Here is a 25,639-nt window from a genome sequence, read left to right on the forward strand (position 1 = left end):
GAGTACGTGGGTGATGGTCGTTCTGGCTTTGGGGGGGATCCACTTGAAGGGCTTGCGGAGGATGCAGAGGGTGTTGAAGCAGGTGAAGGCAACGGCATTGATCTGTCGGGTCATGGTGAGGGAGGAGTTGAGTATGATAAGCTCGGTGCTGTGGTTGCTGCGGAATCCGGATTGGGAGGGGTCGAGGATGGAGTTCTCTTCAATGAAATTTGTCAGCTGGGCATTGACGATCTTCTTGGTGATTTTGACTGCAAAGGGAAGGAGAGAGATGGGTCGGTAGTTCTTCAGGTCCATCTGGTCTGCAGAGGGTTTCTTGAGAAGGGGCTTGACTTCTGCACGTTTCATCGGGGAAAGTGCCGAATTCGAAGGTGGCGTTGATGGTGCGTCGTAGCAGGGGCGCTATGGCAGCGGCGGCTCTGTGGAAGATGTGCGGAGGGCAGGGGTCCGTGGGAGCTCCTGAGTGAGTGTTCTTCATGGTCGTGGTGGTATCTTCGGTAGTGACAGGGGTCCAGGTGGTGATGGTGGGCCGGCTGTCACCGCTGCAGGGAAAGGTGGTCTCAATTGCATACATCACTCGCCTCAGTGGGCTTACCAGTGCCTCCTATTCCAGTTCGCCACTAAAACTATATATTACCTACTGGCGGTCACCAGTAGGTAGTTATAGTTAGGACCTATTTTCCATAGGAAATCCACAACATTCTATTCCCAATAACTTTGGCGCCGATTGACAAATTGTCGTGAAATTTTCAAAACTTTTGGCCAGCTCCGGTCCGCTCCTATCCTGAAAGTCTTGGGATGATTCATGTAGTGGGGGCCGAGAGAAAAGGGGGGTCCCAAAACGTGTTTTCCTCATGCAATTTCCCATAGGACCTTTAGCCGCAGCTACAGCCCGAACTGCTGAACGGAATTTCACCGAATTTGGCAAAGAGCTAGTCCTCAGTTCAGACTCGTGCCTTTTGCTTAAATGGTGTCAATCTGTTCAGTAGTTCCTGAGAAAATCAAAATCACATATATATCTGGGTGGAGCTTAACCACACATCTCATCGTGAGATCTGATTGGCTGTCAGCACTTCATCCAAGAAGTGTTGGCAGCCGTCTTGGGACCAACATACATGATAGCACCTCATTAAAAAGCATTGCAGTTAATAGAAGGTTTTAAGACTTTAGTTACATTATAAATCATTTGTTGATGGTACCATACTCATTTTAGGAATTGTGGTATGTTCTAAGGTGATTTTACCATGTGAAAAAGCCTTCTGCTGGGATATCATGATTGAGAGAAAAATATTTTCTCATGCTTTTCCCACAGAGGTTTGGAAGGTGATCTATAAGATAACCTGAGAGCATATTTTCTGTAAATTCACATTATCTTTCTCAGTCATGTGAGAATGAAGTCTGACATTCTCAGTAAAACATGTACATCCAACAAGGGCAGAGACTGTCAGGTGATTCCTTTGTGTTCTACTGTAGCTTCCCAGAGTGTTCTAAAGAACAACTAGAGCGCTAACAGTCTGTAACGTCCTGGCTTTCTCGGGGTTGGGACCAACAGACGACGGACCAGAGAAATGGAGGTTAAGGATGATTTAATAAACAGATAAACAACTACAGACAGCAAAGAATACCGGGACTGGAATCACCAGTTAAAGTGCGATACCCATTCACAGCTCTTCTAACCGTCCTCCGCATGCACACCGGACCCGGTATGCTCCAACGGAGGGCACAGTGCTAAGCAGTGGCCGACAATGCCACTCGACCGCTGTGAAGGGTAGTTCCAAGGTTGTGGAATCTTTGGGGGGGGAGGGGGTGGGGGCATGTGGGAGTCACCCGGCCGGGCTCTCTACCACCTGGGAACAGCCGCTCTACCAGTATCCCCCAGAGTACTGCCACAACACAAAGACGCTGGGAACACTTCCTAGTGTGCGTCTCTTGTATCCGGGTTTAAGTGATGATACCCAAGGTGGTGCAGAGAATGGATGGGAGCAGCCGCTCTACCTATCCCAGTTCTCCTACAGTGTCGATGGCTAAGACGCGGAAACACCTCCTGGATAGCGTCTTAGCTCTAGGCGTGTGTTTAACCAAGTAACGAGGGTGGGGAGCTTCGGCTCGCACCCACCTCGTTTGCTCCAATTGTCAGGCCGTTGGGAGCTTCGGCTCTACCAACGGTACCTGTGCCCAATGACGTTGAATACGGCTCTCAGAACGGGACAGGACACGGGCAGGAAGCACACGCAGCACCTCTCCTCCGCTCCTTAGAATGTTCCTTCCGCCGCTAAACTCTCCAACGGGTCCGTGTACCTCAACCAGGTACTCCGGTAAAGATCAGAATATCCGACGCCGAGTCCCAGTGATCTTCTTCTTAAGTAGTACTCTCGGCGTTGTATAACCATGACTCTTGAGTTGCATAACACGAAAACTAGGCGTTACCCTTGGTGTTATGTAACCAGAACTCTTGAGTTGCATAAGGCACTGTTGCCGGAGGGCATTCTGGGAGTTGTAGTCCGCTCTCCTCCAAGCGCACCAGGTTCACGGCAGTGGCATCGTGGGAGGGAATCCATGTGCGAGAGGGGATTCCTGACAGTACATCCCCCTCCCATCAGCGCCCCCCAGCAGGACCAGCACAGGAAGGAAATCGACGATGGAACGACGACACCAGACGAGGAGCGTGAACCCCCGCCGCAGGTTCCCATGACTGCTCCTCGGGTCCGTACCCCTTCCATGCCACCAGATACCATAGTTTGCCCCTGCGCCACGTGGAATCCAAGATACCAGCCACCTCGTACTCCACCTCCGAATCCACATTCACCGACACCGGCGCACGAGGTCTCACCGCGTTCGCGGGTTTCAAGAGGGATACGTGGAACACTGGATGGATCCGCAGGGACTGGAGCAGGCACAATTTCACGTTCACCGGGCTGATGCATCGAAGGATCCTATATGGGCCCATGAAGCGGGGATGGAACACGCTACTTTTCTTGAATCTCATGTGCCGTGTAGAGACCCAGACGTAATCCCCAGGTTTGTAGACCGGTCCAGGCCTTCTCCTCCTATCAGAATAGGCTTTATACGAGGCTTTAGCCCCCTCCAGAGCAACTCGAGAACTCAGCAAGGTCTCCTTGATGCGGGCCACCCGCTTGGCTGTTGTCGGCAATCTGTCTTCCCTGACCGGGTGCAGAAACGGAAAGAACCGGGGATGATGGCCGTAGTTACAATAGAAAGGGGAGGCCTTGGTGGAACAATGTGTGGCGTTGTTGTACGCGATTGCCGCGATCCAAAGGAGGTCCACCCACTCATCCTCCCCTTGCTCTACAAAACAACGTAGATATTGTTTGAGCGACTGGTTCAGGCGCTCCGTCTGGCCGTCCGTCTGCGGGTGATAACTCGTGGACATGGCAGACTTGACGTGTAACGCCGGACACCAAGTTTTCCAGAAGTGCGACGTGAACTGAGACCCCCTGTCCGACACGATCACGTTGGGTAGGCCATGTAGTCTTACTACATTCCTCAATAACAACGACGTCAGCTCTCCTGCCGAAGGTACCTGATTGCAAGCGAGGAAGTGCTCCATCTTCGTGAGATAGTCCACCACCACCAGTATGGCCGTCTTTCCTTGATCCTTTGGTAGCCCGACAATGAAGTCTAAGGATATGTTTTCCCAGGGTTTGGTCGGTGTAGGAAGGGGTTGGAGGAGTCCTTGCGATCTTCTGTGGTCCGATTTCATGGATGCGCAAACGGTACATGATGAACACCAATTCCGGACGTCTGTTCTCATGGCAGGCCACCAGAACTGCCGTCCTAGGCTCGCTACCGTCTTTTCGACACCCAGATGGCCGGCACAGGGAGACACATGGCACCAGGTGAAGGCCTGTTTTCGAAGCCTAGGCGTGGGTAACAACATACATCGTCCTTTCACCAGAATCCCGTCCTTCATCTGTCACTCCTTGTGACTGTGAAGCCACCTCCGCCACATGAAGGTATGGGTCCCCATCTGAACCCCCCTGAGGAACGTCTGTGGTTGAATCGCCCCTATCACAACTCCTGGAGGGATGATGGAATGTTCGGCAACCGGCTGCGGATCCCTGGCATTCGATTGCCTCGAAAGCACGTCCGCTTTCCTGTTCTCCGTACCGGGTCGGTATGTGATGGGGAAATTGAAACCGGAGAAAAAGAGCATCCACCTCATTTGACGGGGAGACAAGTGCCGCGCCGCCGTCAGAAACTGGAGGTTTCTGTGGTCTGTATATACTGTAACCACGTGTCTGGCCCCCATTAACAAATGCCTCCACTCAGCAAATGCGTCCTTTATCGCGAGTAGTTCCTTCTCCGCAATATGGTAATTGCGTTCCGCGTCGTTCAATTTACGAGACATGTACGCCACAGGATGGAGCAATCCCGACACCTCATTCCTCTGAGATAGAATGGCACCCAGCGCCACATCAGAGGCGTCCGCTTCTACCACATAGGGTAATTCCGGATTCGAGTGAGCTAGCACCGGGGCGGTGCTGAAGGCCTTCTTGAGGGCCACAAATGCTTTTTGTGCTTCCGGTCCCCACACGAACTCCTGAGACTTCCTTAGTAGTTGCGTGATCGGGGCAACCAAGCCAGAAAACCCCTCAATAAAACGCCTATAAAAGTTGGCGAAGCCTATGAAGCTCTGGACTTCCATTACTCCTCGGGGCACCGGCCATTCCTCCACCACTCTGATCTTGCGTTCCGCCATCTCCTGTCTGTTGGGGCTCAGCATCACCCCAAGGAATTCCACTGATGTGACGTTGAAGTCACATTTGCTGAGTTTGCAGTATAGCATGTTTTCCCTCAGTTTGTTGAGAACTGCGGATACGTGCTGTACGTGTTCTTCCTCTGAGTTGGAGTAGATGAGAATATCGTCTATGTAAACGACCACGTAAATATCTAATACCTCCAGGAACACCTCATTGAGGAAGTATTGGAAGGCGGCAGGGGCATTGCATAGTCCGAACGGCATGAAGAGGTACTCAAAGAGCCCGAACCTGGTCTTAAAGGCGGTTTTCCATTCGTCGCCGTCCCTCATGCGCACAAGATGGTATGCCCCCTTGAGATCAAGCTTTGTGTATATTTGGGCCTTTTTTACCTGTTCCAGGAGGACGCTTATGAGAGGCAGGGGGTACCGGTTTTTTATGGTTATCACGTTCAAGGCCCTAAAGTCCACACAGGTCCTCAATTCGCCATTCGCTTTCGGGATGAAAAAGAGAGGCGATGCGGCAGGGGATTTCGACGGCCTGATGAACCCCAGCCCTAGTAACTTATCTAAATATCCCCGTAGATGTATGTTTTCGGGTTCTGTGAGCGCATACAGTCTGCCGCTGAGAACGCTAGCCCCCGGAACCAGGTCGATTTGGCAGTCGAACGGTCTATGTGGAGGGAGCACCTCCGCTCGGATTTCATCGAAGACGTCCCCGAAACCGTGAGACACTCTGGGCAGCTTTACGGCCTTTTCTGCTGCCGTGGCGACCGTGTGACCTTCGCCTACCTCACCTTCGTGGGGGTCCTGCCGCATGCCGCACCATTGTTCACAAAACGGGGAAGTCATCTCAATGTGATGCGTAGGCCAATCTACCGTTGGGTTATGTTTTTGGAGCCAGGGTAGGCCCAATATGACCCCGTACTGCGGGGCTCTGATTATGCTAAAATCGATACGTTCGTTATGCTGTTTTCCGAACCTCACCGGTACTTCTCCTGTGTGCTGTCCGATGGGTCCGGTCACCAGACTTCTCCCATCCACGGCATACACCTCCTCTGGTATCTGTTTGGGAAGGAGAGTGAGACCCAGTCTCCGTGCTTCATTGTAGTCCATGAACATGCCCGTGGCTCCTGAATCAATCATGGCTACCACAGGTATCCACTGGTCCTGCACTCCTACGTGTAAGGTAATAAACAAATGTCTTCGCCCTCCTTGATTCGGGCTCAACATGGAAGGGATGTGGGTGTGACTCCAAGATGCCCCTTCCCTAGACCCGGAGTCCCTCAGTTTTCCGCCGGTGCGTCCACCACTGCTGTCACCGTTTTATTCGCTCGGTATCGTGAGGTTTTTGGCTTGGCTGGACACTCGCGTACATAGTGCCCCCTTTTTCCGCAGTAAAGGCAAAGGCCTTGCTTGCGGCGTGATTCTTTTTCAGTGGCTGTAAGGCTCGCCCTTATAGCTCCTATGTCCATGGGTTCCGTCCTGGTGGAGGAATTGGTCTCAGGGCCACCCATCGAAACATACGATGGCAGCGCTTTCCCTTTCCTCTTATGATCGCCCTTTCTTTCGTTCAATCTATGGTCCAGCCGTGGCACCAGGTTGATCAAGCCCTCACATGTCTTGGGTTGGGGGTCGATTTGTGCTACCACATCTTTGAGCTCTTCGCTCAAGCCCTGGTGAACAGCGCGGTTTGTTTGGCTATGGGCCACTTGGTTTCGGCCACTAACCTTCGAAAAGCATTAAGGTACTGCACCAGATCATTGTTGCCTTGCCTCAGCTCCAACATCTCTCGATCGGCAGTATACGAGTCCGCCCTTCGCTCAAACACCTTCAAGAATTCCTCGCGGAAGGCTCCCCAATCACATAGGATAGGGTCGTCCCTGCTCACCAGTGGGACTGCCCATTGCGCCGCGTTCCCAGCAAGATACGAGATCAGAAAGGCCACTCTGGCGTGGCTGGTAGGAAAGGCCTTTGGTTTGCAGGACAGATGCAGTGCTACTTGAGTGAGGAATACCTGCACTGTGTTGGGGTCTCCGCTGTACCTCTCTGGTGTCGCCAAAGGAACGGCTACGGGCATCTCTACCACAACCGCAGGGGCCGTGGCTGTGTGAGAGGCACCCGCCTGTAGCGGATCGTTCTGCAGAGCATCCAGTCTAGCCTTAACGTCTGCTGTTTCCTGTCTGGAAGCGGTGAGCTCGATTTGCATCGCGGCTAAGACGGCCAACACATCCTCAATCGTGGCCATGGAGATTGTTATGGAAGAGGTCGGATATTATGTAACGTCCTGGCTTTCTCGGGGTTGGGAGCAACAGACGACGGACCAGAGAAATGGAGGTTAAGGATGATTTAATAAACAGATAAACAACTACAGACAACAAAGAATACCGGTACTGGAATCACCAGTTAAAGTACGATACCCATTCACAGCTCTTCTAACCGTCCTCCGCATGCATACCGGACCCGGTATGCTCCAACGGAGGGCACAGTGCTAAGCAGTGGCCGACAATGCCACTCGACCGCTGTGAAGGGTAGTTCCAAGGTTGTGGAATCTTCGGGGGGTGGGGGGGGGGCACGTGGGAGTCACCCGGCCGGGCTCTCTACCACCTGGGAACAGCCGCTCTACCAGTATCCCCCAGAGTACTGCCACAACACAAAGTCGCTGTGAACACTTCCTAGCGTGCGTCTCTTGTATCCGTGTTTAATGATGATACCCAAGGTGGTGCAGAGAATGGATGGGAGCAGCCGCTCTACCTATCCCAGTTCTCCTACGAGTGTCGATGGCTAAGACGCGGAAACACCTCCTGGATAGCGTCTTAGCTGTAGGCGTGTGTTTACCCAAGTAACGAGGGTGGGGAGCTTCGGCTCGCACCCACCTCGTTTTCTCCAATTGTCAGGCTGTTGGGAGCTTCGGCTCTACCAACGGTACCTGTGCCCAATGACGTTGAATACGGCTCTCAGAACGGGACAGGACACGGGCAGGAAGCACACGCAGCACCTCTCCTCCGCTCCTTAGAATGTTCCTTCCGCCGCTCAACTCTCCAACGGGTCCGTGTACCTCAACCAGGTACTCCGGTAAAGATCAGAATATCCGACGCCGAGTCCCAGTGATCTTCTCCTTAAGTAGTACTCTCGGCGTTGTATAACCATGACTCTTGAGTTGCATAACACGAAAACTAGGCGTTACCCTTGGTGTTATGTAACCAGAACTCTTGAGTTGCATAAGGCACTGTTGCCGGAGGGCATTCTGGGAGTTGTAGTCCGCTCTCCTCCAAGCGCACCAGGTTCACTGCAGTGGCATCGTGGGAGGGAATCCATGTGCGGGAGGGGATTCCTGACACAGTCCTACTTATGACAAACGTATGGCACAACTGAAGTCATCTTGATTGGAATAAAGTGGTAACTCTTAAAACATTTAATTTAAAAAGGAACAAAATGAGGGGGTTCATTTTTTACCGTGCCTTGATGATTTAGTTTCCCCAGCTCTCGTGCTTTATGAAGCGCTGCATCACGATCTCTGTAATTTAATATTTTGGCAATGATGGGTCTCGGTCTTGCCCCAGTTGGTGGTGCAGGTGCTAAAGCTCTGTGAGCTCTTTCGACAATGAAAACTTCAGAGAGGATCTCTCTACCAAGGAGTGAGATAAGTAATTGTTCTACGTACTTCTCCATGGGCCCTGTATTGGTCGTTTCCGCTATGCCCAAGAGGCGAACGTTGCTGCGTCGGAACCTCGCTTCAAGGTCCTCACCTTTAGCCATTAGTGCGTCCACATTTTTTTCCATCTTGCTTTGTTTGGTTTCCATCTGGCGCTGAGTGTCTTCCGCATCAGAAATGCGCCGCTCCGCCATGTCGATACATTCGGTATGCCGGTCTAATCGTTCAGACATCCAATCCACCCGATAAGTTAAGTTATCTATCTTACCATCTATGTTGGACAATGAGTTTTGTATCGCGGCGAACATAGTCTGGACGTCTCCAGCAGCTGGGCCACTCGGGGCTGGTACTGCGTGGTGTGACTCTTGGTGACCCTCCAGTTCCTGCTCAGGAGGCTTCTTCTGCTGATCAAACGTCAGTTTGGGTTGGTTCCTATTGGGTTTCCCCATATTGCAGCATTTAGTGTCAAAAATAGGGTGTTTCAGCGCTGACACGGATTGAACACCAGGGTGTAGATGCGCCCTCAGAGAGCAGGGATTTTAGCTGGTGGTAATTAGGCAGTATATGATGGATTATTTCGGTTTGTGGCCGCAATTGCTAAGATGTGTACAGGGCAATTCTATGGGCCCAACACTGTATGCTGATGCGTAGGCAGGAATTATGTAGCACTATTAATGGGCGCAGTTGTGGTATCACTAATATTGTGCCATGTGCAAGACAGCAAATATTTGACAGTCTCTGGCAACAAACCATGCATCTCCTTGATATGAGGTCCCCGCTCTGTACATGCAATCAACACTGCTGCACCCTCGACAGCACAGGCAGCGTCGTTATTGTACTGTGCAACGTGTGGTGTCGTTCGCCCACCGCGCCACAGTCTCCGCATTAGCAGAAGCCATAAGAGGATTGCAGAAGCTCTGGGCGGCAGCCCGTTCATTGTCCGAGTGGCAGGCGGGCAGAGGATAGTGCAGCTGATACAGATACACTGTGCGAGCAGTTTGCGAGTGTTGCAGGGCTGCCTTCACCCACAGCGCACCCTGAGTGCCAACAGTTATGTAGTATGACGATCTGCTCCTGTAGATGCCGATTCCCAAGCGGTGCCGCCCTGGAGCCTGTATTGCGTGGTCATGCCACTCAGGGTGCAGCCGTCGCGTAACTCTCACCTTCTTCGTCGAGAAGCAGTCGCGGCGGGACATCTGAAGACAACGGCCTGTTGCAAGGGTTCGCCGCAAGCGCGCTCTGGTATCTCCATACCCAGCGGCACACGTCACCTTCCTGGCAGGGGCATGTCCGTTCACAGTGGAATGAGTGTGGCTCGATTAAGGTATTTTGAAAGCATTGTTCCCACGGTTATATCTAGTTTTTGGGCATGGAAGTTAGTACATTGTGTTCACCGGAAGATTCCGGTTGCCCATTCCTCTATATAGACCACGGTTGGAGCATCTTGGTGCAGGATATCTTTAGGATAATTTAAGTAACCGAAGGAGCTCGCTAAGTAAGCGTCCATCTTCGAGCGGGGCTAGCTCCGCCCCCACTTGGCGTTGAACAGGGTTAGTGGCACCACGTGTCGCAGGCTGGTGTTGAACAGGGTTAGTGGCACCACGTGTTGCAAGTAGCCTATATGGAACTATGCCTCACTGATTGGGTGGGGCCTGGTGCTGTTGCCCCTGGCCCGGATTTCGGGTCACTGCCATTCATGACTCAGTACACAGTTTCACATATGGGACCTACTGGGCCGAAGAGTAGGCCTGAGGCGGCAGTAGAGTACGTCAACGAAAAAGGACTAAAGCGGGCCTGTGTCGTTGAGGCTGTGATGGTCTTAGGAGACTGCCAAGGTCGCAGGACTCGGGACGGCACTTGGTGGGCCCTCCTTGACACACGCCGGTGTTGGCAGGTGATCAGTAAAGCCTGTCTGCGCAGGGGCGGGCCTGACGGGTCCGTGGTCCAGCGTGCCTGGGTCCAGCAGGCACACAGCGTCACAGGCAACTCCGCTCAAGAGGATGGCGTTGGCCTCCTGGCGGGGTGAGAGGCGCCGCCCTGGCACAGACGTTGGGCTTTCCGGAAGAGGGCCATGCCCAGGGCTATGTGCTTTTTATTCACACCCCAACATCTCCTGAACACAATTCTCCACAGTGTAGTAAACACAGCTATGGAAAAATACCACCACTGGGAAAAGGGAAGGGGACAAAATAACAAAGTGTACTGCCGGGAATCCTTGCTTCCTAGGTCTGGTCTAGGTTTCTGAATATCCTCCTTTTATGTTAATGCACTGCATGGAGAAACAAGCGTGAAATGTCAAACAGACAACCACATACAGATTCAGTCAAAAGGTTTAGTATATGTCCTTCACTCACAAGGAGCCGTGCAGCAACTCTCCTGAAATAATATGGATATTAAATCCTCCAGACAAAATGACTCTTTGGACCCCACACAGGAAAAACCAGGATTCTTCGGGCATCAAACAATCACTGTCTTCGGAAAATAGAAATTGTTAATAAAACAGCACAAACAAAAGGAGAGGCTCTTCCCTGCTGTTAATTCACAGCGAGTGTTTGTAGAGTTTCAAAAGGGCCCTCTGTTAATAGAAGCACAGTGGAAGAGTCGGTAGCAGCACCCTCGCGGCTCTCTAAGCCGCTGGAGGGTCTGCCAGAAGGACGCGCTGAGTGTTTATTATCAGCGCATGACACCAAAATTCAGCAGTTAGCAAGGAACGGGAGAAAAAGAGAAGCGCTCCGGCGCTTCTTCTAACTGGAAAGACGATACCTGAAAAGGCTCTCACTCGAGCAATCCCGTAGGGTGATAGTGCGCTATATAAGCCCATATACAATACAATACAATACAACGAGTCACACGAGAGCTTCACGGAGTCCATAATCCTCGTACCGCACACAGCCGAACAAACGCTGCATACCAATCCTCCAGCGGGTAAGAAACGTCCCCTCTCGCAGGGAAACACGATTCAAATTGTCAAGCACCTTCTCACTGCAGAGGAGGTGCTTATAAAGGAGGCGTTTTCATAAACGGCAGTTCTGTTTGTCTCTGCTAGGCCCCACTGCCTTCTGGGAGATGTAGTGCAACGGGCTCCTATTCCATTTACACCGATGCCCATGCATACAGGGGAGTCTGTTATGGTGCGTGTGTACCTGGCTTGGCATTTTACAGTGTATAATCGCGACACACCAGGTCAGAGCAGGAATAGATTTCCTGGTGCTAATGCGCCTTATCACCTGTTTTGTGTTCTTATCGCCGATGTGGCTGGTCATTGTGAATGTTGAGGTGTGATGTTGTTGCGGCTTTTGGCACGGGAACGCCCACTCTGCATCTCATTAGCGATAGTTGTGGAAGTCCTCCGTGGCGATGTTTTTTGCGGCTGCTATCGTGGATAAACTGGTGCTGTGGGCTGTTAGCACTAGCTTGTGAATGGGGAGGTAAATTTATCACTTTGGCTGCGATAAAGTGCCGTTAATTTGGCGATAGCGCCTTGTGAATATGCCCCTTTGTTTCTTCAGTTTATACACAGGTCACACAGAAAATGTCCATCCATTGTTAGAAAAGTGTTGTTTCTTGTTTCATGAAGAATAAAGGCCTTCAGTACCATCGCAGGCGGTGTAATTGAGTGGTTGAATGAAGTGTCATTTATATAGTGCCTCTGTTACCCCAAAAGGCATCAGGGCACCCGACTCACAAAGGTGGAGCAAAAGTCAAGTCTCAGTTAAACTTAAGCTAAACTGACACAAAAGTCTAATTTACGGCTCGTAAATGTCCTTTGTGAATACCGAAAGTCGTAAAGTTGGACCTTCGTCTCAGTTTTTCTTTGTCAATCGGCCCAAGATTTTTACTTTTACTTTCATTTAATGGTGATGTGATTAAAGGTATCTGTAATTCCAAGGGTGAAGAATTCCATTGTTTACAAGGTGTGTGGGACAACGGGTTCCTGCCCTGCTGTCTCCACCTGTGAATACCCACGAGGTTCTGTGCGCCAGAGTGAAGCGAGTGGTGGGAAGATCCCTGGAATATTTCTTCCTGATGTAGACCCGGTCTGCACTGATGAAAGCTTTATGGGTGATGCAAAGGGCTTTTAATATGGTACACTAGTGCTCCGAAAGCCAGAGTAAAGGTCTGTGGCGGGAATCGATGGACATTTGTCTCGGGATGTTGACAAGAAGGCTGACGGCTGCCTTCTGTACCAGCTGTAAACGTTGCGTGAAGTATTTCAGTGCTTAATTTGTAAAAGATAGACTTCCGGAGCTCTGCTTAAATGTCGAAGCACTGAACACCAAGCCTGCGTAGCCTTAAATCCATCACATGCCTCTTCCAGACACTTCCTACCAGTTTATCTCACTCTTCCAGACACTTCCTGCCCCTTTATCTCACTCTTCCGGACACTTCCTGCCCTTTAATCTCACTCTTCCAGACACTTCCTGCCCCTTGATCTCACTCTTCCAGACACCTCCTGCCCCTTTATCTCACTCTTGCAGACACTTTCTTCCCCTTTATGAAACTCTTCCAGACACTTCCTGCCCATTTATCTCACTCTTCCAGACACTTCCTGCCCCTTTATCTCACTCTTGCAGACACTTTCTGCCCCTTTATGAAACTATTCGACACTTCCTGCCCATTTATCTCACTCGTCCAGACACTTCCTGCCCCTTTATCTCACTCTTGCAGACACTTTCTGACCCTTTATGAAACTCTTCCAGACACTTCCTTCCCCTTTATCTCACTCTTCCAGACACTTCCTGCTGCTTTATCACTCTTCCAGACACATCCCGCCCCTTTATGTCACTCTTCAAGACTCTTCCTGCCCCTTTATCTCACTCCTTCAGACACTTCCTGCCTCTTTATCTCCCTCTTACGGATACTTCTTTCCCCTTTATCTCACTCTTCAAGACACTTCCTGCCCCTTCATGTCACTCTTCAAGACACTTCCTGCCCTGTCATGTCACTCTTCAAGACACTTCCTGCCCCTATATTTCACTCTTCCAGACACTTCCCGCCCCTTTATCTCACTCTTCCGGACACTTCCTGCCCCTGTATCACACTCTTCCAGACATATCCTGCCCCTTTATCTCACTCTTCAAGACACTTCCTGCCCCTTCATGTCACTCTTCAAGACACTTCCTGCCCCTTCATGTCACTCTTCAAGACACTTCCTACCCCTATATTTCACTCTTCCAGACACTTCCCGCCCCTTTATCTCACTCTTCCGGACACTTCCTGCCCCTGTATCACACTCTTCCAGACATATCCTGCCACTTTATCTCACTCTTCCAAACACTTCCCACTCTTAATCTCACTCTTGCAGGCACTTCATTCCCCTTTATCTCACTCTTCCAGACACTCCCTGCTCCTTTATCTCACTCTTCCAGACATATCCTGCCCCTTTATCTCACTCTTCCAAACACTTCCCACTCTTAATCTCACTCTTCCAGACACTTCCTGCCCCTTTAGCTCACTCTTCTGGACACTTCCTGCCCCTTTATCTCACTCTTCTGGACACTTCTTGCCCCTTTATCTCACTCTTGTAGACACTTCCTGCCCCTTTATCTCACTCTTCTGGACACTTCCTGCCCCTTTACCTCACTCTTCCGGACACTTCCTGCCCCTGTATCACACTCTTCCAGACATATCCTGCCACTTTATCTCACTCTTCCAAACACTTCCCGCTCTTAATCTCACTCTTGCAGGCACTTCATTCCCCTTTATCTCACTCTTCTGGACACTTCCTGCCCCTTTACCTCACTCTTCCGGACACTTCCTGCTCCTTTATCTCACTCTTCCAGACATATCCTGCCCCTTTATCTCACTCTTCCAAACACTTCTCACTCTTAATCTCACTCATCCAGACACTTCCTACCCCTTTAGCCCACTATTGCAGACACTTCCTGCCCCTTTATCTCACTCTTCTGGACATTTCCTGCCCCTTTACCTCACTCTTCCGGACACTTCCTGCCCCTTTATCTCACTCTTCTGGACACTTCTTGCCCCTTTATCTCACTCTTGTAGACACTTCCTGCCCCTTTATGTCACTCTCACAGACACTTCCTGCCCCTTTATCTCACTCTTCCAGACACTTCCAGACACTTCCTGACCCTTTTACCTCTCATTATTCCAGGCACTTCCTGCCCCTTTATCCCACTATTCCAGGCACTTCCTGTCCTTTTATCTCACTCTTCCAGGTACTTCCTGCACCTTTATCCCACTATTCCAGGCACTTCCTGTCCTTTTATCTCACTCTTCCAGGTACTTCCTGCACCTTTATCCCACTATTCCAGGCACTTCCTGTCCTTTTATCTCACTTTTCTGGACACTTCCTGCCCGTTTATCTTATTCCTGCAGGTTCCTGCCCCTTTATCTTACTCTTCCAGACACTTCCTGCCCATATATGTCACTCTCGCAGACACTTCCTGCCCCTTTATCTCACTCTTCCAGGCACTTGCTCTCCCTTGATCTCACTCTTGCAGACACTTTCTGCCCATTTCTCTCACTCTTCCAGACACTTCCAGCTCATTATCTCCCTCTTGCAGACAGTTCCTGCCCATTTTTCTCACTCTTTTGCTGGTTCCTGCCGCTTTATCTCACTTTTTCCTGCCTTCTCCCTTTGTGACGGCTGTTCCGTTTTTCTCTTCCTCCTTCTTCCCTATCTGTGTGTTTTTCCCCTGGTTTGGTAAAATATTTTCCGGTCCCCATGGCCCTGGCATATCCTGGTAACCTAGATAAAGAAAATTTCCATAATGGAGAAGGGATGAAATAAGTGCTTGCGCTGTGGTTTTACATTAAGAAGTGCTTAGAGGGCAGAAGAATCTTCTTATTAGCCAAAGTGTATGGAAACAAGAGGCAGCGACCTGGTTGCTTTCAGAAACAAAGGACAGATGATTGTCTAACAAGGGACCCCAATGTGTTTCTGAGCACGCTGGGATTAGGAGGACTCCAGATCATCCATTGCGCGGTCCAGGGAGTCAAGAAGAAGAACCCCTTGAACCATGTTTATTTTGAGCCACTTTTGACTTATCGAACCGGTGAGCACTCTCATGAATTGTCTTGGTGATGATTTGATTTTCTGAGATGCACACAACAATCATCTGCATAGGAGATGATGTAAAACCAAATGTACTAATCAATGAGCCAGTGGAGAGAGGTATTAATACATAGGGTAGGATTGAGCGGTGCCATCTGCAGGAGCCATGGCTGAGAGAGAATTGTGAAGAATAAAAAAGGAGAAAGGAGACAATCTGATTCTACCTCAAAGAAAACACGATGGCCATCTTTTTATCTCATCTACGGACTTCAAAGTCAACAAATCTGGATACCAGTACTGAATGAGACACAGTGTCAAATGCTGCAAAGAGATTGAAAAGGACCGAGGTTGGTGTCGAATGCTGTGGAGAGATCGAGAAGGACCGAGGTCGGTGTCGAATGCTCGGGAGAGATCGAGAAGGACCGAGGTCGGTGTTGAACGCTGCAGAGAGAATGAGAAGGACCGTGGTCAGTGTCTAATGCTGCAGAGAGATCGATAAGGACCAAGGTCGGTGTTGAACACTGCAAACAGATCGAGAAGGACCGGGGTCAGTGTTGAACGCTGCAGAGAGAACGAGAAGGACCGAGGTCAGTTTCTAATGCTGCAGAGAGATCGATAAGGACCAAGGTCGGTGATGAACGCTGCAGAGAGATCGAGAAGGACCGAGGTCAGTGTTGAATGCTGCAGAGAGATCAAGAAGGACCGAGGTTGGTGTTGAATGCTGCGGAGAGATTGAGAAGGACCGAGGTCAGTGTCTAATGCTGCAGAGAGATCGATAAGGACCAAGGTCGGTGATGAATGCTGAATAGAGATCGAGAAGGACCGAGGCCAGTGTTGAATGCTGCAGAGAGATCACGAAGGACCGAGGTCGGTGTTGAATGCTGCGGAGGGATCGAGAAGGCTCGAGGTCAGTGTCAAATACTGTGGAGAGAACTACCAAGGTGATGGGACCTGCTTGGTCCAAGATGAATCTCAGATCATCTATCGTAGCCACTGGTGCCGATTCCGTGCTGTGTGATTGCCCAGATCCAGATTGGGAGGAATCTAATTGTGTGTTTTCCTCCTGATACACAGAGAGCTGCAAGTTATCTGCCTTTTCAGTGATTTTATTTGGAGAGCGAGCGATGGAATGGGCCTGTGGTTAGAAAGTGACGGGTCAGCAGTAGGTTTTTTAACTAAGGTGTGATTAAAGTCTTTTCCATGAAGCTGGAACCCCAGCAGAGGTCAAAGAAACTTTGCACATCTCCAAAAGAATGGCACCAGTTTTATACAGTGCTAATTGCAGAATAATGGAAGCTCAGGCTCAGTGGAGTCCCAGGTTTAGGACCATGCCTGCTGTCAATGACCTGGCTATCGGCTCTCAATGACCTGGCTATCGGCTCTCAATGACCTGGCTATCGGCTCTCAATGACCTGGCTATCGGCTCTCAATGACCTGGCTATCGGCTCTCAATGACCTGGCTATCGGCTATCAATGACCTGGTTATCGGCTATCAATGACATGGTTATCGGCTATCAATGACATGGCTGTGGATAGACGGGAGAGTACTTTTAAGGTAGCGCCTGACTCTGAGGTGGCTGAATCAGAACGGGACGGAGGTCTGCTGTCAGAAAGTCTGGAAAACTCCCTGTAGATGTTTTACATTTTGCCTCTTAAGAATGTGGCTATTATCGCCCAGGGATGGCATGGGCAGAATCAGGGTACTGCCAACCTCCCGGTTTATGAGTTGTCTAACCACGGCCGAGAGTTCTACAATGGGGTCTTTCTATTAGTGATCACAGAGGTGTAATATGATTCTCTAACACGGGGGTCTTCAAACTGATTTGCTGTGAGCCCCCCTAAGCAAAATGTTTTTAAGTTAGGCCCCTCTCCACAACTTAACGGTGGTCCTCGGGAGAGTGGAAGACCAGGGTTGAATGCAGGAGGCGGGCTTATAACTTCAGTGGTACTTTTTCTGTAGCTCATAATCCACAGTAAATGCGAGACTTATAAAAGAGCAAATATGTCGAGCAAAAACGCGACTACCTATAACTTGGGTGTTGTGAGCCCCTCACACTCCCGGGACCCAATGAATCTGCACGGCTGCAGCTTTGAGTAGCAAACTGTGTCCTCTTCCCCGCGTTCCTGGCCATCACTCCAATCTTGGAACAGATTCTCTATCTTTTTCAGAATAAAATTATCTTTCACATATTGCCCACCACTAGGGCTGAGGACAGCACAGGCCGAGAGCAGCAACGGCCGAGGGCAGCAAGGGCCAAGGGAAGCAAGGGTTGAGGGCAACAAGGGCCAAGGGCAGCTTGGGCTGAGGGCAGCATGGGCCGTGGGCAGCAAGGGCCGAGGGCAGCACGGGCCGCGGGCAGCAAGAGCCGAGGGCAGAAAGGGCTGAGGACGGCAAAGGCCAATGGCAGCAAGGGCCGAGGGCAGCAAGGGCCGAGGGCAGCAAGGGCTGAGGACGGCATGGGCCGAGGGCAGCAAGGGCTGAGGACGGCATGGGCCGAGGGCAGCAAGGGCAGAGGGCAGCAAGGGCTGAGGGCAGCAAGGGCCGAGGGCAGCAAGGGCCGAGGGCAGCAAGGGCCGTGGGCAGCAAGAGCTGAGGGTAGCAAGGGCTGTGGACAGCTAGGCCCCAGGGCAGCAAGGGCCGAGGGCAGAATGGGCTGAGGGCAGCAAGGGCCGAGGCAGCAAGGGCTGAGGGCAGCAAGGGCTGAGGGCAGCAAGGGCCAAGGGCAGCAAGAGCTGAGAGCAGCACGGGCCGAGGGCAGCAAGGGCTGAGGGCAGCAAGGGCCGAGGGCAGCAAGGGCCGAGGGCAGCAAGGGCGGAGGGCAGCAAGGGATGAGGACAGCTAGGTCTGAGGGCAGCAAGAGCTGAGGGTAGCAAGGGCTGTGGACAGCTAGGCCCCAGGGCAGCAAGGGCCGAGGGCAGAATGGGCTGAGGGCAGCAAGGGCCGAGGCAGCAAGGGCTGAGGGCAGCACGGCCTGAGGGCAGCAAGGGCCAAGGGAAGCAAGAGCTGAGAGCAGCACGGGCCGAGGGCAGCAAGGGCTGAGGGCAGCAAGGGTTGAGGGCAGCTAGGCCTGAGAGCAGCAAGGGCCGAGGGCAGCATGGCTTGAGGGCAGCATGGCTTGAAGGCAGCAAGGGCCGAGGGCAGCAAGGGCCGAGGGAAGCTAGGCCTGAGGGCAGCAAGGGCCGAGGGCAGCAAGGGCTGAGGACGGCATGGGCCGAGGGCAGCAAGGGCTGAGGACGGCATGGGCCGAGGGCAGCAAGGGCTGAGGACGGCATGGGCCGAGGGCAGCAAGGGCTGAGGACGGCATGGGCCGAGGGCAGCAAGGTTCGCGGGCAGCAAGGGCCGAGGGCAGCATGGGCCATGGGCAGCAAGAGCTGAGGGTAGCAAGGGCTGTGGACAGCTAGGCCCCAGGGCAGTAAGGGCCGAGGGCAGAATGGGCTGAGGGCAGCAAGGGCCGAGGGCAGCAAGGGCCGAGGCAGCAAGGGCTGAGGGCAGCAAGAGCTGAGAGCAGCACGGGCCGAGGGCAGCAAGGGCTGAGGGCAGCAAGGGCCGAGGGCAGCAAGGGTTGAGGACAGCTAGGTCTGAGGGCAGCAAGAGCTGAGGGTAGCAAGGGCTGTGGACAGCTAGGCCCCAGAGCAGCAAGGGCCGAGGGCAGAATGGGCTGAGGGCAGCAAGGGCCGAGGGCAGCAAGGGCCGAGGCAGCAAGGGCTGAGGGCAGCTAGGCCTGAGGGCAGCAAGGGCCAAGGGAAGCAAGAGCTGAGAGCAGCACGGGCCGAGGGCAGCAAGGGCTGAGGGCAGCAAGGGCCAAGGGCAGCAAGAGCTGAGAGCAGCACGGGCCGAGGGCAGCAAGGGCTGAGGGCAGCAAGGGCCGAGGGCAGCAAGGGTTGAGGACAGCTAGGTCTGAGGGCAGCAAGAGCTGAGGGTAGCAAGGGCTGTGGACAGCTAGGCCCCAGAGCAGCACGGGCCGAGGGCAGCAAGGGCTGAGGGCAGCAAGGGCCGAGAGCAGCAAGGGCCGAGGGCAGAATGGGCTGAGGGCAGCAAGGGCCGAGGGCAGCAAGGGCCGAGGCAGCAAGGGCTGAGGGCAGCTAGGCCTGAGGGCAGCAAGGGCCAAGGGAAGCAAGAGCTGAGAGCAGCACGGGCCGAGGGCAGCAAGGGCCGAGGGCAGCAAGGGCCGATTACAGCAAGGGCCGAGGGCAGCAAGGGCCGAGGGAAGCAAACTCTTGGCCCCGGTGCCATTGCATCTGCTTCGGGATGAGAACAGCTGCCTGGCGACGAGGGCAGTTTCCTCTGCCCCTTGTTGAAGACATTGGCCTCCATCTTTCCCCATTATCCACTCTGCCATCTCTGTGGCCTAAACTAAGACGTCTCCCTGCTCCAAGGATCCCCTCTTTGGAGCTCTTGGTCCGAGGCCCAGATCAGCACTGGCCGGGCAGTGGAGCGCTGGGTCCTGACGTAAGCAAGGAGGGTATGAAAACCATCCTATTGGGGTTTAGAAGACCCCCCACGCCCATGTTGCCGGTGCCACTGCACCTGCTGCACAAATGATACCTACTCCTCTACCCACTGCACTGGGCCAGCACTCCTGGGCCTGAGTGCCGGCCTTCTTGTGTGAATAGAAAGGGGGGGCACATCTCGCTCCCTGTTGCTTTGCGCCTCTCCCCCATGCAGCAAGGGTCACCGGGGCCAGAATGCTCGCAGGGAATGAGGTTTCACACCCATCTTTTTGCTGGTAACAGCCATAATTTGGGTGCAGTGGTCCCTGATAGCATTGCACCGGCGTCACTGCACCTGCCGCACTGATGGCAGTGAGGGGCATCTAAAACAAATCTCCACTTGCTGGGGGGATCTTCCAGAGGAAGCTTTGTCTGTCCATCTGTGAATGGACACATTATCCCCACCCTCTCCTCTGGGCATCCCTGTGACTCTGTCCATGGACAGAGGACTAAAGCAGAGACCGGCCTCTCCGCAGGGGGCCAGGGGAATGTGGGGCGGCTTGTGTAATATTAGTGAATGCCTAATTAGCATGGCAGCGCGACCGCGCTAAATAAACACACGGGAGCCGGTATTAGATGATTACACACGCGGCTCCGACTCCCGAGCCGAGGCCACGCCTCTTTATTATATCTAGCCAGCATCTGACGTCACGCGTCAGCGCTGGCGCACCTCGGCAGCGCGGAAGGCTAGAACGCCTCGCGCATGCTGAACATTACACTCCTTCCAACCTTCATAAAACATCAAGCACAACATGAAAACAAAACGATGGATCTGTTACCAGTTCGCCAGTCCTTACAGGTCACACCATATAGTCCGTCAGCTGGGATGAGGGTGCCGGGTTCTTCCTCAGGTTGTAGCGGGACGGACCGCCTCTGGAAGGGACCACCTCGGGGGTTCTGCGCCTTGGGGTGTTCGGCTCGACCCGGGCTGGGGAGCTGCCAGGCGGGTTGCCCCCTGGGGTGGTTGGGACGGGTTGTGCACCCCCATCCTCGCTCGGACCGTCCTCCACCTCCTGATCTTCTCTCAGCTGGTCGGGATCCGGCCTCTCAGACTCGGCCCCGGGACGCGGCGGTGTTCCTGGGTGGACTTTCTTAAAGAAGGACACATCTCGCGTGACCGTTTCCGCACCTCTTTGAGCGGTCACCATCGTGCCTGTCCGGCGGGTGACCACCCATGGTTGTGGTTCAAAAGGAAGTCTGAACTTGCTGCCTGGGTAGCGGTCCTTCACGTACACTCGGTCTTGCTGCTGTATCCTGGACTCCTTAGCTCCCCTTCGCAGGCTGGCGTGGTCGTTTGATCGCCTCCGGTTGGCTAGTGTCCTCTCATTGGTGGCTTGTGCCGGAACCCAAGTAGGGTGGTGCGGGATCGTGTCGCTTACGATTCTCCCCATGGTGGCTGACCCGGGCGCTGCCTCAGTTGTGACATGGGGGGTCAGACGGTATTCCCGCAGGAAGCTGTAGATTGCTCTCTCTAGTGGAGATCCCTCAGCCATAGCGATGCGAATGGTTTTATTGAGTGTCCTCATGAACCTCTCCACCTCTCCATTGGCCTGGGGCCACCGCGGTGTTATCTTGCGATGAGCGATCCCCCAGCTCTTGAGATACTCTGCGAACTCCTGCCCCTGGAAAGGCGGTCCATTGTCGGTCTTGACCACCCCGAATATGCCATGAGTGGCGATGGTTTTTTCAAACTTCGCGATCACCTCCGTGGCTGTCTGGCTCCCCACGATCTCGACCTCTGGGTATTTGGTGAAATCGTCGATGATGACCAACGCATACCGCCCATCGGGGAGATGTCCGAAGTCGGCACTCACGCACTCCCATGGTCGCAGCGGATTGTCTTCGGTTGCCACTGGGCGAGGGCGCTCCGGCGGTCCTGCGGCTTGGCACCACGTGCAGGTTCTCACCGTCTGTTCCACCATCGCATCCATTCCTGGGAACCATACTTTGGCTCGGAGCCTGCCCTTTGTCTTCACCACTCCTTGATGTCCCCTGTGGGTGAGGTCCACCGCTTGTTGAGCGAGGCTGGCCGGCATGATTAGTCTCGGACCCCGCAGAAGACATCCCTGGGCGTCAACGGACAGCTCACTTCTCACCTTCAGGAACGACTCTAGTGTTAGCTTGGCTTGGGGCGTTCGTCTGTTGAGCGAGGCTTGAATTGTCCTCCAATCCCCCGATCTGACAGCCTCCACTGCTGCTCTCACACACTCATCGCCTTCTGAGGCTTCTCTTATTGCGGCCAGGCTCATTGGGAGGGGCCGTGACCGCTCTGTCACATACCGGACGTACTCCTCTGTATCCTCGGCCTCCTCTTTCTCCTCCGTCGTGGCTTTCCGCGGGTGTCGTGATAGGTAGTCCGCCGGGTTCGTGGCCCCTGGTTTATACTCCACCCGGTAGTCGTACCCTTGTAGCTGGAGTATCCATTTTTCAATCTGGGGTGGCGGCTTCGAGGACGACCCTTGGAAGAGAGGGATGAGTGGCTTGTGGTCGGTTGTCACCGTGAAAGGATGTCCATACACATATACGTGGAAATACCGGCATGCCCAGTGGATGGCGATGGCTTCTCGTTCAATTTGAGAGTACCGCTGCTCTGTTTCGGTCAGGGACCGGCTGGCGTAGGCGATGGGGGCCCACTCCTCATTGTCCTGGAGTTGTGTCAGGACCGCTCCCAGCCCAAACGGACTCGCGTCCACTGCCACGTTGGTGAGCTTGGCCGGGTCGAAATATGAAAGGGTAGTGTCTGCGGACAGGGCCGCCTTCGTCGCTTGGAACGCCTGCTCCTGTTCCGGGCCCCACTGCCACGTGGTGGACGACTTGGTCAGCTCCCTGAGGGGTTTGGTGAGGTTGGAGAGGTCCGGAATGAAACGGCCGCAGAAATTGACCATGCCCAGGAAACTCCGGGCCTCCGAGATGTTCGTCGGAGCTGGGGCGTCTTGTACATCCTTCACCTTATCCGGGTCTGGGGCCACCCCTTGGTCCGAGAATGTATACCCGAAGAAACTGATCTTATTCTGCAGGAACTGGCACTTCTCCCGGTGCAGGGTCAGGCCTGACTCCTGGATCCTCTTGAGGACCCCCCTCAACCGCTGATGGTGTTCCTCTATGGTTGACGCATATATGAGCAGATCGTCACTCACGTTGAGCACACCAGGGAGCCCACTGAGCACCTCTCTGATGGTATTTTGGAATACCTCGGCGGCACTTGAAATGCCAAAGTTCAGGCGCCGATACCGTCTGAGGCCCACATGGGTGGAAAAAGTGGTGATGTACCTCGAGTCCGGATGGAGGGGTAGCTGGTGGTAGCCTGACCGTAGGTCCATTTTCGAGAACCACCTGGCCCCATTCAGCTCTCCCAGGATGTCATCAATGGTGGGCGTCAGGTGTCGCTCTCTTTTGACCGCGGCGTTGGGGAGGCGCATGTCTACACAGATGCGGACTTGTCCTGGCTGCTTCGGCTTCCTGGCGATGACGATCGGGGATACCCACGGGGTTGGCCCACTGACCTTTTCAATGATGCCTTGCCTCTCCAGGGCCTCTAGCTCCTCCTCGACCTTCTGCCGCAGGTGGAAAGCAATTCGTCGGTGCCTCAGGGCCACTGGCTGGACCGACGGGTCGATGTGTAGGGATACTTCCTTTCCTTTCAGGCATCCAATCCCGTTGAAGACCTCTCCAAACTCTTCTAGGATGGTGTCCAGTTCCTCCTCCAGGACTGCCATGGCGAACGATATCAACCTCAATTCTTCGGCCGATTGCCCGCTCAGCAGCATCCCGCTGCCCTCTTCCGTGACGTAGACGGTGGTGCTGATGCTCCTCTCGCCATGTTGTATCTCTGTTTGGAAGCACCCAATGAGGGGGATGGGCGTCTTCTGGCCATATGCGAACACTCTAATCTTCGCCCCTCTGAGCGGGGGTTTGGCCCGCAGTTGGTGGTAGACATTGGCGGCCATAAGCTCGATGGAGGCCCCAGTGTCAATCGTCGCCTTTACTTCCTGTTGTTGGACTAGTATGCGACATTTCGGAAGTCTGCGCTTCTTCTTCTGTGGTTGGTGGATTGCAAACACGTAGTGGACTGGGTATTCTTCGGTGTCGTCGTCCATGTCTTCGCTGTCTGCTTCTTCGCGTACCGCATGGGCTGCCTCCTTCTTGGCTTTGGTGGACCGGCATACCGCCGCAAAGTGGTTCATCCACCCGCAGGCGCCGCACCTTTTCCCTCTGGCCGGACAGTCTTGCATGCGGTGGGGTTGGCCACCACAGTACCCACAGTCTTTCTTCTTGGCCTCCGGCTGCCGTTTCCCTCCGGTTTGCCTCCCTTTTGGCCGCACTACGTTCACCGCTTCCGCCACTTGCACTTGCTCCGTCTTCACAGGGCGATGTAGGGCTGCCTCCATGTGCGAGGCTCTCGCTTGTGACAGCTCCTTTGACCGTCCGAGGGTGAGGATGTCCGCCAGGGGCTTTCCTTCTTCCTGGAGGACGGTGACACGAAGCTTAGACGAGTAGCACCCCTGTATGATCTGCCCTCGGATCTCCTCCTGCTCATCACGGAACCCACATGTGCTGGCTAGCTCCTTCAGCCTGCCATGGAACGCATCCAGAGACTCGTCCGCCTCTTGCTTGGCCTGACGGAAGATGAACCTCTCATAGTCTCTGTTCGCCATGGGCTCAAAATGGGCGTTGAGTGCGTTCAGCAATGTGTGGTACGTCTTCGGCGTGGCTTCCACGAGCGTTTTGTAGATGCGGTGGATGTCTTTACCTCCCAGGTGGAGCAGCAGTGCTCTGCGTCTTTCCCTCGCGATGCCAGCCCCCTCGAAGTAGAATTGCAGGCGGTCTGTCCAATCCTTCCATCGCGGGGCGAGGGACGACGGGGCACCATCCACGACAAAAGGCTCGATGGCGGGAATCGACGCCATCTTGGCACGTGCGCAGCACGCGGTGAACGCTGGCTACCTCTCCTCTGCGTCGACGCCACCTGGCCTGCACTCCCCCGGGCGTTGTTCGGTGACCTCCCTCGCGCTGCTGCACCAACCGGGGACGCGCCTACCTCCGGACGTCGTCCGCGGGACTCTCCGGCGCTTCTGGGTCACGGCGATCACACCTGGCATGGGCCTGGATCGGAGGAGGGCACGGTGGTCTGCAGACTCCTCGTGGGGGCATGTGCGGCAGCACCTGGGCGAGACATATCCCTTCCAGGCCGTGGATTGGGGCTCCAGGGCACACACAGTAGATCTTTGGAAGGGCCCTCCTGGCACCTGCAGTTATCTCCACCAGGCCTCCCAGCAGGCTCACACGAGACACCATGAGGGGAGCAGCATGCACAGGCTCAGGCAACCTGAGAGGGCACCAGAAGCATTGTGGGGCGCCAACATAGCACAGCAGGGCTCACTTGACCCCTCGTCGCCAGTGTAATATTAGTGAATGCCTAATTAGCATGGCAGCGCGACCGCGCTAAATAAACACACGGGAGCCGGTATTAGATGATTACACACGCGGCTCCGACTCCCGAGCCGAGGCCACACCTCTTTATTATATCTAGCCAGCGTCTGACGTCACGCGTCAGCGCTGGCGCACCTCGGCAGCGCGGAAGGCTAGAACGCCTCGCGCATGCCGAACATTACAGCTTGGAGCCGAGCACAGGCTTCCATTGATGGAGTCCCTCGAAGCTTCGGGGTGACGCGGCTTGATTCTCTTTGAGAGGTCACCTAGGGGTGCTGAGATTTGGACAGCGTCCTTTTCATGGGTGTACAAACATGTTTCCACTAGGAAC

The 25,639-nt window shown here is 53.8% G+C and overlaps 1 protein-coding gene across 1 annotated transcript in view; it reads left to right on the plus strand.

Annotated features, from left to right (window-relative positions):
* Nucleotides 1-25,639, plus strand: part of FAM131B (family with sequence similarity 131 member B) — a 381,150-nt gene that overhangs the window by 190,415 nt on the left and 165,096 nt on the right. The window lies entirely within an intron of this gene.

This window comes from Triturus cristatus, chromosome 7 (assembly GCF_964204655.1).
Source record: "Triturus cristatus chromosome 7, aTriCri1.1, whole genome shotgun sequence".
Classification (NCBI taxonomy): domain Eukaryota; kingdom Metazoa; phylum Chordata; class Amphibia; order Caudata; family Salamandridae; genus Triturus; species Triturus cristatus.